Source organism: Sitodiplosis mosellana, unplaced genomic scaffold, assembly GCF_009176505.1.
Source record: "Sitodiplosis mosellana isolate CC-2019 unplaced genomic scaffold, AAFC_SMos_1.0 Smas_scaffold_6191, whole genome shotgun sequence".
Classification (NCBI taxonomy): domain Eukaryota; kingdom Metazoa; phylum Arthropoda; class Insecta; order Diptera; family Cecidomyiidae; genus Sitodiplosis; species Sitodiplosis mosellana.
This window is the reverse complement of record NW_022601432.1, coordinates 3,070,248-3,083,231: the sequence shown is the minus strand read 5'-3', so window position 1 is coordinate 3,083,231 and position 12,984 is coordinate 3,070,248. Positions and strand designations below refer to the sequence as shown.

At 35.8% G+C, this 12,984-nt stretch overlaps 1 protein-coding gene across 3 annotated transcripts in view; it reads left to right on the top strand.

Annotated features, from left to right (window-relative positions):
* Positions 1 to 48: 48 nt before the first annotated feature.
* LOC129576890 (feline leukemia virus subgroup C receptor-related protein 2) overlaps positions 49 to 12,984 on the top strand; it is a 57,081-nt gene continuing 44,145 nt past the window's right edge. The window contains exons 1-4 of one of the 3 annotated variants that reach the window (XM_055462940.1): positions 49 to 110; positions 175 to 273; positions 353 to 2,944; positions 3,173 to 3,241. The gene's annotated coding sequence lies outside the window, so the exon portion shown is untranslated. Of the gene's footprint in view, positions 111 to 174; positions 274 to 352; positions 2,945 to 3,172; positions 3,242 to 5,500; positions 5,818 to 12,984 lie in introns of those variants that run through there. The other 2 variants (XM_055462938.1, XM_055462939.1) reach the window with 2 other exon arrangements.

Below are 12,984 nucleotides of genomic sequence, written 5' to 3'. Positions count from 1 at the left end.
GAAATAGACTAGGGGTAGACGAAAACACTTGAGGTTTCCACATTTTTCATTTCCTCGAATCTCCATTTTTAAAACATTTAGACGAAGTATATGGTGGTGCCTTGACACTGGTGAGAAAAGACTGGTACTTTCTAACTTTTTTCGGTTCTAACACAACTTTTTGTATTTTTTCAGGTCTATGACGCAGAGAATGGCGATGGTGAGCTCTTATGGAGCCACACAACGCAGTCGTTTTGCATCGGCCACATGAGTACAAAACAGAAATCACCACGTGTACGTATCAGCCTATCAATCGTTCTGAATTTAATTCATCACCAAAATTTTACCTAACATTGTTTCCACGTTGTTTCAGTTTGTATTTTCAACGTTGCCTGAAAGCAAAAAGCAAGGAAAATCTATCATGGTACAAGGTCAACATTTCAAAGTGCCAATATGATGTATTTGTGTGAATTGAATTTATTTAATGAAACATTCTTGCCGTTATTTGTCGCACTCTGTATCGAATGGAATTCCATCGTATCAAAAATGTATTGTGTGCTGCAAGAACTGTTGCCATTTGTATATGTGCCGAGCCATAGTCAGAAAACCGACCACTGTTCAGCCCAGTGCCGTAGCGTGAACAAAATTTTTGGGATGGCTGAGCCATAAAACTTCAATATAGGGTATTTTGTTGCATTTTCTCGAATTCTACAGGTGGTAATCCATTTTCATAGGGGGTTGCCTGAAAAAATGGACCATTTAAATTTTTAGCTCCATTAAATAATGTTTACATGTGGCGCATCGTCCTCAAAGTTTAGAACTTGGTGCAAGAGAATTCCATCAGATTATGTGGCCGAAAAACCCACTTCTGATATTATAACAATCACCATGAAACTTTCGGAATCCATTTTTTCAGTGGAAATTGAATAATTATATGAAAGTTTCAAGTAGATCGTAGCTTAAATAGTGGTAGCTTCCATACAAATATTTCCAAATCAACATGAAATTGGGCAAAAATTGTAATATTTGTTGAGACGTGGGAGCTACACTTGAGATGTTTCCAAGCCCTTCACCTTATCCCCATTGAGTGCGACTAAAAACTGAAACAAAATCACGATTTCTTACTAATTCTAAAATAACTGTAATTTCTTAAACAAGTGTGCTACATATTATCATCAATATCGTAATATTGAATGTTTATGCGAGTGCCAATTATACAATATATATAATGTCTTTCGAGGAAAAAAGTCTTGGCGCTCATTTGCGGTGGCGCAAAGATTTTTTGGGGTGGCTGAGCCTCGAGAGCCTCTATGCACGCTACGGCACTGGTTCAGCCCGTCAAATAATTAATGAGGGACAAAAGGGAAGCTTCATAATGTATTTAAGCAATGTGTTTTGTTGGCATTGTGTGTTTCATTTTGAGATTTGACGCACCAACGTCACACTGTCTTTTCGACTGGAAAAACGGCTGCTGGCATCATAATGAACTAAATGCTACTGTAAACATAAAGTAGCTAACAGAAAGAAAGAATTTTGTCGTTCGCAGCAAAATCAAGGAATCATTTTGACTTTGACGCTTCTTGTAAATTCACTCACAGTTGTTTGGTTGGTTTGTAGGAGAAGTTGCACCATGTGCTTTTCTTGCGGCACCTTCAATATCCTTTTTTTGGCTGACTCGATGCTTTTCCGGAGCATGCGCATCTCAGTCGGATGCACGAACGAAGAGAAAGAGAGAAAAAACGTACACGTTTCACAGATGTGTCGCTGGGCTTTGTGCCCCAAATCATGCTGTGTGCTTTTACTCCAATTTCAGTGAAAGCCTCTTTGGACCAACTAGCCTACTTGTTGTGTGTCGAAGAACAGCATCGGAGGGATGAAAAGATGGAAGCAAACGGGAAAAAAATTGATATAGCATATACACATACGATGTGAATGCATACATATGGATTCTATTGATACATTTGCTGCTGTTGCTTCTGCTGTCATTGTGTGCCTCATCTATATATATATACACATTGAAATGGCGGAAGATTCGTTTCAGCTGTACTTTGTGTGCTATTCTCTGTTCTGTTGACAGCAAGTGCCAAGACAAAATGACATTTACTCGTGCTTTGTTTATATCTGAGACAAGAGACAGAAAAAATACACATTTTTGTAGTCAAAGTGTCCTTCTTTTCACGCGATTTATCTCAAGAGATTCAAAATAATTGCGAATTCTTCTTCGTTTATTTTTTTTCGCTCGTCATTTTCGTTTGTGTTCTCTGTCGCAAGTTTAGTGATTAAGAAACCGCATTAGCTGTATACATTTATCGTATTAGCCTAAAGTCGTGTGTATAATGTATATATATAGAAACGAAAAGAAAAATACATTGTGGGTCGCTGCCGCACCGAAGAATTACATTGTGAAAAGCGCCTAAAGTTAGGCAAACAAACAACCCAACAAATCGATATAGAATAGCGTATGCATATTCAACGTGTATATAGATTGATGATAAATACATGTGCTTGCTGGCTGACTGACTGGCTGGCTGGCTTAGTTGTTCGTCAATGTGCTTTTTGGGCCCGCTTTCAAATGAAATAATAACAATAAAATTGTGTAAGCGAGATGATAGTGAACAAAGCGGGTGGGCTCATGCTTTTGCATTAGCTCCAACTCGGAAAGCATAGGCTACTTTCGGTTTAATCTTCGCATCGATTTGTTCTTAATCATTATGAAAATTTCAGCAATGTCTTAATTGAAGCATTTACAAAGAAAATACAATTTTGCCGTATGCGATTCGGTGTTTTTGAATCGTTTTCAGTTCCTTGTTTTATCAGCCGTGTGGTCGTTGCGTTGTGAGAATCAGTTCCTCGTTTTTTGAACCCAAGCACATTGTTACGGAAGTCTTCCTTGTTGTTCTTTTTTCATCTTCCCTCGATTGTGCCGTTCCAAAACAAAAGAAGCGGATCAATTTAGATAAGTAAGGTAAGTGTAAAATCGGAAGATGCTTGGGCTTTGTGCCAACGTCCAAATAAAAAACCAATAAATATTTTGATTGGTGCCTCGCACCGGATTATACTCATTCCTCATTCAATGTGTGGCTTAGTTGTGGTTTAGACCTTTTTCTACGAAGCAACAAGTCAACCTTATTGATCCAACCCAAATGAGCCCATATCATCAATTTCCCATCAAAGTTCTTCATTTTCCATTCAGTTTTAAAGGAAACGATGAAACGATTTGCCATCTACAATGAAAATTGGCTGAGCGTCTTAAAGCAGCTAGGTAAAGAAATCAGTAGATATTGTGAATATGAATTTAATTAAAACCAATGCATGCCGTATAAAACCGCTACTCAATCTACTTACCGTATTGAAGAGAAGAAAGAAAAAACAATTTCAAGTCTTATGAGCATATGGTTGCGTTAATCCTGCGATTTTTTTAAAATCAAAATTGCCGCAATTTAGAATAATATCCGTCGTTGGGATGGATCTCTGTGCATCAAAGTCAAAGAATGACTAAATGAACTTTTGTGTTCGTTGCCACATCTAGTTAAATTGCAATCAATTTATTTATATCATTCAAGAATCTTGAATCTCTGCTCATGTCAACGTCATTCAATATTCAAGACGATGAAACCAAACAATAACACAAAATGTACACGACACATTGAAATAGGCACATATTTGAAAAATTCACTTTACGCTCGCAATTTACTTTAGTAATTTGAACGAATTAAAATGATCGCATGTGTGTACATACAATTCACACCCACCCTTCCGTGTATTTTGAACCATTTATCATGACATTGAAATCCAAAATGAGCTTATTACAGCAATTTCAACGGCAAATTTGTGCGAATGACTTTGTTTTCAGCCGCAATTGCCTATGAGCAAATTATTAGAACACAGTAATAGCAAAGAAGTATTTTTCTTATCAAATTTAATACAAAAAGTTTCGCTGCGTCGCTTCCCATGTGACGAATTGCCATGAAAGATGAATAAAAAAAACGACAAACAATTGAAACGAACAAGAATAACGAGATCACAGTATCAGAGAGAGATACTCGATGAATCGTGATGTGAATCATAGCACATCACTGCCCATTTTCAGCACACAATCTACACGCCATTGTATTTCGGACAACAAATAAAATGCGGTCAGTATACTCTGTTGTCTATGCGACAACGTTTATCAATTGAATAATGTGACGATTAGCCTGTGTTACGTGCGAGAGTAAGAGATTAATTTTAATTTAAAATAAGCTTTGATATAACTCAACAACATTCAATTTGTGTAAATGCGAGAGAGAGAGAGAGAGAGAATTTTGCGAGCATGAAACGATCATATCCACTTGTCGTCCATGTGCTACGGCAATAGCCAATCATGTTTTCGTATGATAAGCGCACGGCCATTGTTTCATTTATTATTATTATGATACCGTTGAAAAGTTCACTGTTTGCTGTTCAGTTCGAAGTGTCATCTGAACCGAAGCAAATATGAATGTTGATGTGTTGCAACCGAATAGGTTATCATGCCCATTATTTAATGAATGTAATAGGAATGCAGTAGATGATTTGATTCGAAACATTAGTGTATAACCAATGTTCGGATTACCGGTACAATTACAATTAAATCAGCATATTCATTTCAAGTTAACGGCAAATTCAGAAGCAGTGACCATCCGAGCTCCAAAACCTAACAAAATGTGCAGCTTGGAATAATATTATTTCATTTCATAAACCATTTACATTTTGAATAAACATGAATTCCATTTATTTTAAATTAATTAATGGCATTTTTGTAAACAACAATCAATTGAATCTCAGCTTAGTCATTTCATGGGTTATTCCCGCGATATTAATTAGTATTCAGCGAATTTTAATCCTATTCACAGATAAATCGATTCATGATTTACTAATTTCTTGAATGAATTATAATAAAAAAATTAGTTGTCATTCTAAAAACTCTTCAAAAACGAGTCACTTTGATGCGCGTCATGTATTTTAACACGTTCGCACCGATTGAATGTCGAACACCTTTCACCAGTTGATAACACAAAGCAACGCGAAATGTGCGCGCTGCTTTGTTTGTTTACATTTTTTGTTCGAATCGCATGGCGGTGTCTGGTGTATGTGTCTGTGTGTGTGTGAAGCGTCATATAGTACGGTATATCTGCTGTTCCCATTGTTTTCGTATGCCGTACATTGTTAGGTCTGTCGGTCGGTCGGTTATCCGTTCAGCAATCTGTCGATTCAACTGTGTGTGCAAACAGAAGCAGCAGCAGCAGCAGCGACAACAGCGATTTCCACATCACGATGCGAACATAGTGGAGAATGCGTGAAATGAAAATCCTATTGTATATTGTGTGTATGGATCGGTTGCCCGTGCGCGCCGTACTGCCATTGTATGCGTTCATTGAGTCTCTCTCTCCATCTCGTTGTGTGAGAGTATTTGCGTCAAGAATCCACTTTATCGGATCCAAATGTGTGCGCTTACGAATGATAGGCACGTCGAATATCAAATGGTTCTGGTGTATCAAACGATTTACAACACTTACTACTACCAATTCCTGTATCCCCCGAAGAAAAAAAAAATCACACAACAAAACGACAACAAGAATTCTCTCCACTCGTTGTGTGCTGTGCTGGATCAGCAGTGCATTGCAAAAACAAACTCAGCCGTTTCAGTCTCACGAGAATCGTCGATTGACACAGTCGACGTGACTACCGTCTCTCACAGCTATAAGAAAAAAACAACACAACGAAATTAAGGACACAACGTTGTTTCCGATTACATTTTGACATCCTTTACTCAACTTTACCATATTCCAACAAACGGGGCTCAGGCAACCATACCATGTAAGCTAAAAACCGAACAAAAACGAAACAAGAAAATAAAAGTTGTGCACCTTATTTTTGTTGTTGATGTTGAAATGAACTATAATGACCGTTAGTGAATTCGTTAGTTTGAAGTTTTTGAATCGGTTCGCAAGTGTAATGAAACATTTTTTCTGTTTGAAAATTAGAAGGAAAAAAAAAAACAAAAGGTTCATTCAACTGTGAAAAAGTCTTCGATTTAACAAAACCACGTGATTTTTATCCACCGTTTTTTTTTTTTGAACACACCACCAATTCTTTTATAGATTTCTTTTTATCAGTCTTCCAACCGGAAAATGGCATTCGACCATTTTCAAATGACATTTTTACGGGACGAAGTCAATCTTCGCGAGAAACAAGAACAAAATACTTCAATTAACGTTTGACCTTTATATTTGGTATACCATTTCATTATAATAATTATTATTATCCATACAAACCCGAGTCTTTTGACTTCGATAATCTGGCGCGCGCGCTCGTTGAATTTCTACCAATTGATAAGCAAATTTAAGTAATTAGCACGGGAAGGAAACCTTCAAAAAACGCTTTAATTAAATTGGCTATTCAACGAAAAACAAAGAATATATCGCGAGAAATAGAGAGACAGAGAAATACCTGCAAATTACCTCGTGCGCTTTCATTAACATTCAATGTTTAATCATCGGAAGCTTCGAATGCAAACGCTTGATTTTTATTTTGTTTTTATCATTCGAATCGTCTATTCATACGACGCATCAATTATACGTGATTGGGTTGTTTGCTCTTTCAAACCAGCTCAAATTCATATTATACACATGACATTCACAGACATTCTGTCTACTTGATCTAGTTGCGACATATCAGCAACTCTGATAAACTCAATCAGCTGAGTTTTGTAAAGTTGTGTCGTAGGGAGAAACGAGTCGGATAAACACATATGATGTGAATAATTCTGAGAACTTTGAAAAAAAGTGAATCATTTCGTTTTATCAACATTTGAACAAAAACAAATCTCGCATTTTATTCCGATTTTCAATTTTAAAACCATTCAAAAACAAGAAACATTCGAAAACAAGAATTCTACGACCAAAAAAAAAAATCGTAGAGTTATCATTTGAGTCAAAAGATCATTTGAGCTAAACACCACAATAACAACAGACCGAACAAAAAACACACACACATATACCCAGCCAATTTATCATTTGTAATAAAAGCGCCGAAATTAATGTGCAAGTTTCACACTGATTACTATTAGCGGGAATACGGTTCGAATCGTGGAAGCTCACAGCTCGTAAATGGTTCCGTTTTTTCTGCTCTGGGCAGTGAACAATGCCGACGAAGAGAAAGAGAGAGAGAGAGACACGAAGAGAAACCCCCACAAAAAGAAAGTCATTAAATTAAGAGTTTTATTTGTGTAGTGGTTGTATGCATGAATTCCCGCTATTAAGGCAATAAAAAAAATGATTCGAATGATCGAATAAAATTCGCGCTTTGGACGGGCGTTTTTAGATTGGATAATCACGGTATAAAATTGCAGTGCCTAGATTGGATTTTCACGGCATGACCGATATGGCTGATAGCAACGTGGTTTGAATTAATATGCAAGAGTGTATGGGCGGGTAGGGGTGAAAATCCAACCGCAGATCCGAGAGAATATCCAGTTTTGAATGAAAAAAAGCGTCGGAATTAATGTGCTCCAAAATTCGAAGTGGCAGAGTTTCGAATACAATTTGCTAGTACATTGATTCAATTCTGAAAAAATTAATTTCACTTTTTTCTCCCCACGTCACATTAACGAATGCAAAAAAAAATGAATTCAAACTCGCACACAGACAGTACAACCACAACGGCAAACGCGAGCAAAAATGAAACAAATGAATGTAAATAAATTTTGGTTTTGCTTGTTGTATGCGTGTGTCTGATTTCTGTTTGTTTTTCTCATACTCGTTGCTGTCACCGTCATTGCTGCTTACTGTCATCGGTTTTGTTCTATGCGTATTATCGTTCGTGATTTCAGCATTTTGATCGTTAAAATTCGATTACCGTGACAACACCACAAATCGACTAAAAACGATTTATTTAGTGTTTCTCCACACTCTCAATCTCTTATCGCTCAAAATGACAAGTGGCAATTTCTGTCTGTGTATGATAAACCCTAGGGGGTAAAATCATTTTTTTCATCTTTTATATCCACACGCATCAAGTAATAACTTAGAAAATCAATGGTATGCATGTAAATCCGAAATATCCACGTATATTCAACAATATTCATCGTGAACGACAAATGAATATTACTGAATATACAAAGATATGTCAAATTTACGTGTATACGTATGAAAAAAAATAGTGAATCAAACCTTCAACCGTAAATTTGAACGATTTTGGTAGATAACGGTGAATATTGGAACATTTTTTGACATTACAGTCTAATGAATATTATTAAATATACATAGATATTGAGATTGACGTGCATACCAGTAAATTAGTGCAGATTGTATAGTCAAAAAATGTTCCAATATTCACCGTAATCCACCAAAATCTGCCAAAATCCTTCAAAAGTGGTTCAAATTTTCGGTTGAAGGTTTGATTGACTATTATTTTTATTTTTTCAGAGTTATTTGCGTTCTGCAAAATCGCGTGAAGCCCCTAGGATAAACCACTGCAAATGCATTTAAACTGATAAAACATTCCCACTCATCGAATTCATCGATGCGCCAATCGAATAAGTGGTTTTTTTTTGGCTGATGCGACCTACTTATAATTTGGCAATCTACATAGTCTGATTCATTTTTTTCGAAATATAATATCTAAAGTCAATATCAATGAAGAAAAAAATAGACACACATAGGACAAAAAACCATATTGATCGATATCGACTCATTATGGTAATGGATGTTAACAAATGCAATTGTTTGACAAATTAAGCCCTTCCACTCAACCGTCGAAAAAATGTGACTACAACAACCTTTTCGAATATTGAATGACAATTGTGAGCCACAATTGTTGACTTGTAGATACGTATTTGAATGAATTAAAACAATTGGAATTTGTTGATTGATATTTCCATTCACAAAGAAACTTCCCCATTTTAAAAGTTTTCCTACACTATTTTTTACACACCGTCTCTACTTGCATTTAGTTTCCATTACATTAGGACCGTTACATACACTTTGACCGTTGAAATCCAATGGAAGTGGAGTATAGTTGAAAGCTGCCGCTTATTTTTTGAAATGGCCAGTCGAATGAAACCCAACTCGAGTGCCGAGAAAGTAATCTAATAAAAGTAAACTCTGTTTATGAAGATTAAAGTGTCCTTAGTGGAAGAAACGGAGATAAAAACAAAGTTTGAACAAGTACATTAGATTTGACACATTTCTTACAATTGAACACTGCCCATGGAAAAATCCACATCAAAAATATGCTCAAAATGGTCTCCATATTACAAACACAGAAATAAGTACTAGAAATTCACTTTACCTTAATTTCTAGCAGTCAATTTCTGTGTGTGTAGTATGGCTTACACCAACTTCACATCAAATTTGTGCTCATTTTTGATGTAAGTCAGATTTTTACACCAAAAACTCCATACAAAACGAGTAAATTTTTGATGTGACTATAGGCAAGTTGTCAATATAAATGACCGTTGCAACGGCAAAACCGAAACCTCATTTATTGTCAGTCACATCAAAAATGTGCTCGTTTTGTATGGAGTTTTTCGTGTGAAAATCTGACTCACACCAAAAATGAGCTAAATTAGATGTGAATGTGAAGTTGGTGTGAGCTATGCTAATATGGAGAACATTTTGATGTGGATTTTGTCATGGGTGTCGCGCATATTGATTATTAATCCACGATGGAGTTATAGATTATGGAAAAAAAGCAGAAAATGCGTTAAAAAATTATTTGCTTCATTTTGATCGATTCAAAGTTTTCAAAACAAATTTCAAAGAAGAAAAGAATGACAAGAAAAGATTAAGTTCAAATAAAGAACTATCTCAATTCCGAAGATAACGAGCGCATTTCACCACCCATTTGTCATCCGCAATATTCAAAAGTTGGAAAAGACCCACAGCAGAATCGACATTCTCGATTGACTAGTAAAAGTCGATTCAACTTGAACTTCATGTGATTAAAATACAATGAGGACAAAACGTCATTTGCTTTTCGTTCAAGGGCCGTCATAATATTCAATTCGAAATTAAATAAATATAAATGCAAAGTTTGAAAAATGGAAGTCAGACTGGAAAAAATCTATGTAATTGGAACAAATTATAATTTAAACTTCGTGTCAAATAAAATTTTGCGTAACGGAGACTCCGCATTGAGGGCCAATACAAAGAAATGAGCAAATTTCCATGATAATCGGAAACTTCGTTCAAAGTGGTGGAAAAAAATGGCCATCAAATGTGTTTAACACATGTTTCACACCGCTTTCAAACGAGTGGTAAAATCTGTCTGGACTGAAAAAAAAACTGAGCGACGATAAAAATAAATGGATACACTTTAATTGCCTCGCTTATGTTGTTCTTTTGTTTGATGCCTGCACGTGAATAGCACGAGCAAACAAATGACTCGTTTCTGTCAAAACGAATGATTTTCAATGTTGTTGTTGCTTTTTTTTTACGTGTATTGACTTGTTATTAAAATGAAAAGTTGTATCATTTTGGCATCACTATCACCAATGGAACCAAATGTGTAAGGAATGAATGGATAACAAATACATTGCCAACAGGCAGCAATACACTGAATATTGATTGATAAATGACAATAATAAATAAATGAGAACAAGGCAAAGTGTCGGCAAATATTGAGTGTGATAGCAACAGACTTGAGTGCTCATACTTTGTGTAATCGGAGGAAAAGTGTTCGATATTATCATAGACATACATGAACAGTGAACACACAGAAAAATCAAATGAATAGTCTTCATATCGATGGAAAGCAAAATACTGTGTGAAATTTCTTTTTGGAATATTTTGATTATTCACGTGCACGCCAAAACTTAGCTAGGGTTCAAATCACGCTGTTTGATAACTTAACAGTTGATAAATCTATAGATGCACAAACAGATCAGAGTTTTCCTTTCATTCCTGTTTGCAGAACAAAAAACCCGAATGTAATCCACTAACAATATAACAAGAGTCTTATCTTCTTCTGATCACATACTATCTAAGTTGTCGATATAGATTATGTAATCGAGTGCCTTTTTAATTGACTTTGACGGATAAGATTAAAATTTTGACTATGTGCGGTTAGATAAAGTCAAAAATACGTGCGGTTTTTTTTTAATGCGGTAATCGAGTAAACTTTTGATTTGTATTTTGTAGTGTGAAATGCGACGTTGTCATTATGACTCAACTTCCAAGAATGATACTTGACTAACATACGATTTTTGTTTGCCAATTTCGATTCGAAGAAAAATAAACTTGAAAATAAAGTTAAATTAACGGCCATGTTTGATAGGTGATGAAGCAAATTTCAAAGCAAAAACTTAATTCAGAAGTGTATATCCTGTTTTAATCTGCCTGTTACTATCCCAACACGTTTCAATTGATGGAAAATGCACCACATGTTGGCATGACATTCATTTTCGTCGAAACTGTCGTCATTGTGAATAAATAGAAGCAATTTTGACGACAATTTTCACCAATGTCTTTGCATGAAGGCTGTTTGGACGCTTTCTCCGAATTCATTCGACCTGCACGGAATACATGTGCACACACTTATTTTGATGGATTTCAATGACTTATAGTCATGCTACATTCACTGTTACAACACTGTAGCGATGAAACGTTTGTCCAATTAATGGAGACCTGTCGCATTTTCTTCCTTCTGAGATATGAGATTTCACTTATTTCATCTTTTTCTTCTCTCTCGCCATGCTGTTCCGTTTTCTGTATAGAGAGATATCTTTAGGCAATTTTCTTTCCATATGAATAGTTTTCTACACGACATTTGTTTTCTTTCACTTTTTTCCACTTTCGCTTTCCTTTTCTATCTTTTAACGCTTCCTTTCGAACTCCATTTTAACTTTCTCCATTTATTCCATTTATCCTTCTGTTTTCTTTTGTTTCTTCCTCTCTTTCACCCACTCACTCGATCGTTTCTTTCTATATCTTTCGTTTTTTTTCTTTCACTCTCTTGCTCATTTTCTTTCTCTACCTCCCGCCATTTTCACTACTTTTTCTCTTTCTCCCTCGCCTTTTGTCACTTCCTTTTTCCTTCTTCCATCTCTCCTGGACATGGTCTTGTTTTTGTTCTTTTCGTGCCAATGTCAATGTCGTATCTAATAAACAAAATTGAAATTCACGGAAAATTATACGCACTTACAGCGAGTACAAGACAAAAGTACGTGCTTTGATATATGTACGTACATACATATCTGTGGATGGCCTTTCTTGAAGTTCCGTCTCGTAGGAAAAAGTGTAATTGGAAAAAAATGCGCACAGTTCAAACGCAAACGTAAAAGGGCAAATAAATATAAATAATTTACCGTCAATATCGAATGTGGACACGAAATATGGCAAAAATACTATTCATTCACGGAGTTGATATTAAAAATTTATTCTTTGGTTTTGGCCTCGTGTGAACTCTTCTCCCTTCTTTCCACTGTTTACCTGTGATCTAACATTTCATTGCAAGTAGTAGTTTTGTTTGGTTTTGTGCGGTGCCAATTAAATACACTTTGACTACGTTCTATCAAAACAAAGTACATTTCTCTCATCGTAAATCGCAACATGAAACAACTTGTTCAGTGTTTCACTGCAGAGCAAAGGGAAGGAAAGCACTAAATGCAAAAGCTTACAACCATGATTTACAACGCAAATGCTTTATTATCGTTCACAATTTATCGCTCGCAGTGCTTTTCTTCCTTTTACTCCCTTTTTCCGTCGTGTTTTTCTTTCTGCTAAATCAAAAGAATTTCCGTTAGTGACAGTAAAGATGTGCATGTTTTCACCTCTGGTTTTTTTTTCTTTTCGCATCACACACTCACTGCTGTTGCTTTTTTCATTAGAATTCACGGCTTGTGTTCGCTCAGCGTGTCATTGTCTTCGTACCTGCGTTTTTCTTCTTTTTTATGTGTTGGTTTGATCTTAATGAGAACTTTAAGCATTTACAGCGAGGGCGTTGAAACGAATCTGCGTCAAAAATGTGAGAAAAAATATGATC